The sequence below is a fragment of the Bactrocera oleae genome, chromosome 2 (assembly GCF_042242935.1).
Source record: "Bactrocera oleae isolate idBacOlea1 chromosome 2, idBacOlea1, whole genome shotgun sequence".
Lineage (NCBI taxonomy): Eukaryota > Metazoa > Arthropoda > Insecta > Diptera > Tephritidae > Bactrocera > Bactrocera oleae.
In genome coordinates this window covers 4,716,493-4,724,437 of record NC_091536.1, presented here as the reverse complement: position 1 = coordinate 4,724,437, position 7,945 = coordinate 4,716,493, and positions in this window count along the sequence as shown.

The window sequence follows — 7,945 nt, the reverse complement described above, 5'->3', positions numbered from 1 at the left end:
ATGCGAACTAGGTCCTCAGTTTTTGAGGCACAAATTTGAAATTTTGCACACATCATTTTCTTTCTGACAGACTGTTCATTTGTCGAAACCACCGATATACTATAGCTGCCATATAAACTGATCGATGAAAATCAAGTTCTTGTATGGAAAACTTTTTGATTTGAGTAGATATGTGTATTTACAACAATTGCCATAAATTATTATCCATGGCATGGCTACAATCTTCGAACAAATTGTTCACATCGGACAACTATTCTATACTGTAATACAAACAGAACGACCAAAATCAAGATAGCCGAAGGTAAAGTTGTTTTTCCTGTTTTATAATTAATTTTTATTTACTAACCACTCCGCTACATAGTCTCGCTAAGCCTCCAACAAATGTTGAAGCTGGGTTCAGCATAAACTTTAGTGTGCACGGGATATCCTTCGAAGTTTCCGAAGTAGTCTTCAGATTTGTTGCGTCTGTTAAGTTCGAATGCTGGACAGTTACATAGCTAATGAAGTTAGTTGAATATTTCCTACTTATTCTCCGTAGAATTCGTCCAATATGGTTCAAAAGGTCATTCGTCATATTAAATTGCTTTATAGTCATACAATTTTTTGTTGCTTTCCTAAATCTTCTAATAAAAGGTGGATATTTAGTTAGTTCAGTTCAACGAAAAGTCTTTCTGGTAGCCTAAATGTAATATATTTCCATTACTATGCAAATATTTGGAGAGGCTGAACTCTTGTCCAAGTCGCCTGGTATTGTTAAGTTACTTGGCGATGCGGTTCTCCAGATGCGAGCTCTAACTCGAGATGGTGTTAAGAGTGGATATTGGGCATGATTTGTAAACAATATGAGTTGCCCTTTGAGATATTCTAAGGCTTTTGAAAACTGTCAAATACATTAATGTTCCAAACGAAAGCGCGATTTATTATGACCGTAAATAAAGTGTAGGGCAATGGTGACTCTGCTTTCCACCTTAAAGATTTTTCACTTGTTGTTCGAGATCATAATATTTAAGTTAGCCAGAGATACTGAAATTGAGGTCACGCCTTTTTTGAATAAGGTATTACTGGAAAAGTGGACAGTGTCATACTCATAGATTCGATGGATGGACAGACAAACTTGTCTTAAACGAATCTTAAGATCATTAAGAACTAATCCACCATTCCGTGAACAAAACTAAAATATGCTTTGCAGTATGTTGCGAGGGTTAAACAATTGAAAAATAGACAAACAAATCAAATTAGATTTACATAAAAAAACTAAAAGATGCAGGACAAACGAAAAAACTCGGTGAAGGAAGCTTGCCAAGAACAGCTAACTCAGTAAAATAGGGTTGGGTCGCAACGGGTCTGTCATGGTCTGCTAGCTACAGACGGAACTATGCTGTGCTGCACGCTGATTGCCGCCGCACACTACAACACTCGCCTTCTAAGGACGCTGGCTGCGGATGTGCTTTATTCGATGTGATTTTCTTTTGGCTACAAAATCAAGTGGCCGACTGTTTTGTTTGCTTTAGTTTTTCAGTTTGTATTATTTAGCTCGTTTTTCTGTTTGTGGATCAGTACTGTTAATACGTAGGGAGAGAGCATTGAGTTGGCCTCAAAGCAAAAAAGTGGTGCTAAAAGAAAAATAAACTTCTTTCCTAAAGTAAATAAACAAAGTCAGTTTATAAACTGTTGTGGCAAGCAACGCGTTTCTTCTCCATTTGCTGTTAAATGCTAATTGGCAACCTGAAAAAACTTGCAACAAACTTCAGTGCACCAGCGCAACATAACGTAGGACTTCTTCAAGTTTGACTCGCGTCAATAATAAGCAATTTTGCTTAAAGAAATAAGCTTGCCCAGAAATAAATAAATCAATTAGGCGATTTGTCGGTAGATTTATGCCACTAACGATCAGTGCCACAAGTCGTTACGACTGAGTGACTTGTCACCGCTTGAAGCTTGTGCGTCTAACTAAACACAAGGCGGGGAAATATTTTCTAGAGTAGTAGATATGTGTCTGGAAAGAGTATATAGATTGTTTTGTGACCTAAAAGTGTTGTTCAAATCATCGTTTCTTTTAAAGTCCCTAAAATATATATATAAAGAATATGTTTTTCGCGTGACTGAAATTTTGTTTATATATTAACTTCTTGACGGTCATTTTACTGTAACTGTTTAATAGCTCTAATTTTCTTTGTTGAAAATTACTAGAAACTACCCCGTCTCTATTGATCACGCATTTGTAACTGTCAGTAAGTGAAACCACATTTCGATGATACCTTTGTCTATAAATTTTAGGATTAATCGGAAATCGTCACTCACCCGTGAGCCGAATCGCCCAGCTACAACAACTTCAACTCATTTTTTTTTTAAAGCAGTTCCAAAGTACTCTTTATAAAAATTCTTACCAAGCTCTGAACTCTGTCATTTAATCCCATATATTATTATCTCTTCACACTCCGAACGGAAATTATCGGCTAGTGAGTTTTTGTACGGGGTTAGTCAAAGCTGAGATATAAATCCTTTAAGTTGAGGGAGGATTTCTCGAGTGGTTATTGACTGACAGTCCGCGGAACTTTAGTCCGAAAAAAGTACAAAGAAACATTCAACATTGAATATAAGGCTATAAAGTCCGTTTTAGAAAATATTACACCTGACTATACTTATAATGAGAGCTTACAGCATATTCTCTATTCTACTATAGCGAGCACAGAGATCTTAATGAGCTATAGCTCATTATGAGCTTTATGTTTACTGGTAAATCTAGAACCTACTATACAATAGTACGTCCCTGCCAGGTTTTTATACTCTCGCAATACGTTTCTACAGAGTATATTAGTTTTGTTTACCTAACGGTTGTTTCTATCAGCTAAACGTAATCGATATAAATATATATCTAGTTATAATATATAAATGATCAGGATGACAATACGAGTTGAACTCCGTCGATAACTTGTTATATATCTTCCCTGGAATCCAAAGGAGTTCGATATTGCAAATGGAGGTAATCGGGCCGTTGCCACGTCCACAAAATGACATTAAACGAAAACCTATAAAAGGCTATAACTAAGCTCCAAAAAAAAAGATATAAACCCTTAATTTGATGCAGGTGACAGTGTGAAAATGGTTGAAATTGGATTATAACCATGCGTTGCACCGCCCACACCAGGTGAAATCTTATATCTTATGAAGTTCTCGACAAATTTCAACGCAATTCAGTGAACAGCATTATATTGCCATTCTTACCGTATGAAAATAGGCGAAGTCGAATAATTCATTTGTATCCATTTCCTTACAATAAATAAATAAATAAATCGATACCGAATATGTGAACCTAAGTGCTGTTGGTCAATCCCTTAGAAAAAACAATGAAACTTAGAGAACGTGTTTTTCTGATAATAATGAGTAAAATCGAAACATTAGTTTCATAACCCCCATATACTTGACGGAAGGTTTTTCATAATTCCGATCGAGTTTACACCATATATCGGTCAATATGTGGGATATCTTGTAGATGTAACTGATATGTCTGAATCTTTCCATGTTATCTCTCCGCGGAAAGAGCTACAGTGGTTAAAGTCCAGACATTAGGTATTATCGATCAGTTATCACATTTTTCAACTTTGAAAGCTCTTATTTAATAGTGTTTAAAGGACTGTGACGACCATGCTTTTAATATGTAGAGTAAATGGGTTGAATATTGGGAGCATCACATTTCACATTAAGAGGCGATTTTGGGTATAATCATTTCGAATAGTTCTCCTAACTTTCGCTATGAAATAATTAGATTCTTATGTGATGAAGGATTGATCGAGTACATACAACGATTTACGTAAATATATGCTTGGATATTACTATATTTGTTGTTGTTCCTACACTATGTCCCCACTTATGCGCTCCTTCAATACTGTATTTACTCGTGCCAATCAGCCACAGCATCATCAACCGAGATCTTTAGGTATATGTTGATAGATACATATCTATTATTCTAAGCAGGTACACACATCTATCTGCATCTGTAAGTTTATGTGTATTCGAACTGAGTAAACTTAGACATCCTCGAGTTAATGCTTCATTTTATAGCCAAGTTTTGTATTTATATTTGTTTTAGTTGTTGTATTGGAGGGCGGTCTGCTGTAGAAACAAAAAAAAAAAAAAAAAAACTCACACACACACATATGTATCTAGTAGTCATTATTTGTCTATGAGTATGTGTGTACTTAAAGGTCGCCTAGGCGAGGTCAACTGCATGCCTTAACTAATGCAGTCAGTCGCGCATGCGCAACCAAAGCACCGGCATAGCGAAGCTGCAATGAAGCTGATGCGCAGCGTCAACACACACATATATACACATGCATAAGTGTTTAGACACTTGGCTGGGTAGGTGGGTACACGCCTGCTTACAAAAAAAAAACAACGCAAACTCACTTAAAATTCCACCTTCTCAAATTCTATTTGCTTGCAGACCAAAAGTGTGTATTATTTATGAACTCGTACATATACATATGTACATGTATGTGTGTGCCTTATGTTGTCGGTGAGCGTTTAGGTCTGTTGTGCTGTGCTTAGCTTTCGTGGCTTAAAAGGTTTCTCTAGTTTCGGCGCTTGTGATTGAGATTCGGTTTTCACTGTTGTCGATTTTGCCGTCGTTGTTGTTGTTGTTATTGTTAGTTCTGTTGCTGTTTACTCAGTCGAAGAAATACCAACATATTCGTGTCTACTTGAAAGTTAGTCAGTCTATCCATCCATCCACCAGCTGCCAGTTGCTAGATCGTGTTCGTGCATATTGTTGTTGTTGCAATATTTTGTTGCAGGTTGCTGCTGTCATGCAGGCATTGCTAATGATGCTGCTCTTGCTGCTTGCTCTTGTCAAATGCATGCTTTATTGGTGTTGTTGTTGCTGTTTTACTTGTAATTTTGTTGTTGTGCCGCTGATGAGTTAACGATGATGCGACGTTAAGCACATTTTGCCCGCGACTTGCAACTGCAACTGCATCCTCCTCTTGTTCGCTCAATTTCTGTTTTATTGTGTTAATTGTTGTTATTGTTTTTATAGTTGTTTATCTTTAGCCAACTCATTTTTAACTGCAAAGTGTTGTTTCCTGCTTCCTCCCCACCCTGGTGTGGTAAATACTGAAATCACAAGCTGGTATGCGATTAAGTGCTGCATTTATTTGCTGTTGTTGTTGTCATTTTACACAAAACTGTTGTTGTTATTTAGCTATTGCACCACTGGTACACAGTAAATGTTGAGGTTATGTAAATATTATTAGTAGCGAGATGACTAAATTTCCATACATAAAGACTAACACTCTCACATATATAGCGCAGACATACAGACAAACCAACAAAAAATGCACTAGCTCATTTAAGTTGTTGCCTGTTTGTACTGGAGTTGGGCGCAGATTTTTGTGGCATGCAATTAGTTGTTGCAGGTTGTTGACTTTAATGCCTGAGTTTGTGGCAAGCGCAAGGGTTTGGCGCTGTGTCTTGTCCGTAATTGTTGTTGTTGATCATAAAGAGTCACTTTTAATTTTGCGCCCATCATTTTTAAGATTTTTCACACAAACACTCCCACACAAACACACATATATGTACGAGTATAATCATGTCTTCACATATTTTGTCTGTAACGTCAGCTATCTCATAAGCGGAGCGGGTGTTGTCGCTTTCCGTTAATAGCTTGTTAAATACCTACAAAGTACAGTTTTTCTTCATTTTTGTTGTTGTGATAATTTGCAAAATATGCATATTTATTACTACATACATATGTATGTTATTGTTGTTGTGGCACATTGTTAGTAAATATCAAATATAATTAGCGGCTGATTAGCGAAGTCATCTTGATTAAAGTGCAGGAAATATTTAGAAAGGGATTTTTTTCTGAGGACTTTAAAAGCATTTTACAAGTCGTTATGAATGTATTGTATTTGTGAAGGGAAAAAGGCGTGTGACTTCAGTTAAAGAAATATATATGGTATAGTATATACCTAAATATACATGTACCATACATAGTTAATATTATTTATAATTGAACCTTTAATAGCTGTTGGCTCTGCTTCTCTGCCTTATGGAAGAGGGGAGTATCGAAACCTGGAATGCGGAGCATTGATCCGCTATACCTAACCCACTCCTAAACGACCCTGCCGCCGACCCACCGTATTCGACAAAGTTTCATGAGAGTGACAAGATAATTTAGGTCTCTTCTTGGGCTGACTGACGTTTCACCTACCTACCCTTTGAAAAAACATTAACTTCAGCTGCACCGAAGCTAAGGTGCCCTACACAAATAAAAAAAAGTTTCCATACAAGAACTTGATTTTTATCAGACTGTTTGTATGGCAGCAATATGCTGTAGAAGTCCGATCTGAACAATATGTTCGAAAATTATAATGTTGTCTTTGACAATAACTCATGGCAAATTTCGTGAAGATAATTTTTAAATAAAAAAGTTTTCAATACGCGGATTTGATTTTGATCGATTAGTTTGTATGACAGCTATAACTTATTGCTGTCCGATATTGGCTGTTCCGACAAATGAACGGCTGCCTGGGGAGAAAAGTACCTGTTCAATATCTCAAAAACTGAGCGACTAGTTCGGGTCTATATAGAGCGAACATAGCTAATTCGACTCAGCTGATGCTAATTATTTATATACGAGGTGTGTTCAAAGGAAATGAATTTTAATTTTTCGCTGGCTGTGTACATTCGATTATCGCTATTTCGTTTTTGTTATAATCGGACATATATTTTTATCATATGTTTTTGTCGATTTTTGACTTGTGAAAGAAATGGATCAAAGAATACTCGTATATGTAACTACATATGTATGTGCTTAGTATACTCTGTTCCGGGTATGAAACAACTGCTCAGAGTCTTCAATGTATCCTATAAACGCCGAACGCTGTTTCTTATAAGAGCAGAGTTGCTTTCGTTAAAATTTATTAAATAATTCATAGTTATAACAATAACTATCTTACTTCGCTCAAAACAAAATCGACATTTTTTAACTTAAAAAAGAATCCTCCTATTTAGAAAAATTTCAAAGCATACAAAATCTCTGATTGTTACGAAAGAATGAATACGAAGTAGAAGTACGTAGCAGAGAAATGTCAGGAGATCACCTTACCTTTTGAACAATTTTAGTACATGTACCATATACCTACTAGACTTCAAATTTTATAAAATATTCATTAATCTGTGTAGCTAATTGACAATATTACCGAAACAATTCTCAAAAATCAGATATTGCAAAAAATATACATATTTTCTTCTTTGGGTACCCAGCCATAGTAATAAAAAAGAAATCAAAGGGCTGGTAACAAAGCTAAAGCTTATCTGTATTACAGGTTGGTTCAAAAGTTTCTGCGCAAGAAATGAAAAAATACTGTTTTTGGTATGAAATATTTCCCTTAACTTCAATACACTTATTCCAATGATCTTCTAATAATTTTAAACCATCCCTATAATGACGATATTCAAATTTTTCCATATTAAAAGAATACTCGGACACGTCAACTTCAAATGGCTTGTAAGCAAAGAATTATTTGACTTGATTTGTAACTTTGTATGTGTTATTACGACAGATGTACCAACTTGAAAAAAAAATTGGACAGCACTACTAGGCTGTTTCTTGGTGAGAGCAGACACTTCACAACCAACTTGTAAATTGTTTGCTCAGAAAATAATTTAGGATGTCGTAGAGTCAGTGCCATAATATTTTATTTGTCCTGTTTTAAAAACAACCAATTCTTTCAAATATTTTCGAAAAAATTGAAACAAAAACAATAGAGGAGAAACTAAGATTAGAACCGATTACGTTCTGTACGTCCGATTTTTGTTCGACGTTCTTCGAAATGCCAATTTTTACCGAAATATCTTTTACGAACGTATGGGCCTAGATAGTTTTAGATGACATAATTAACTGGTTTCAAAATGATTTTCATAAAAATTCCAACCTAAGTTA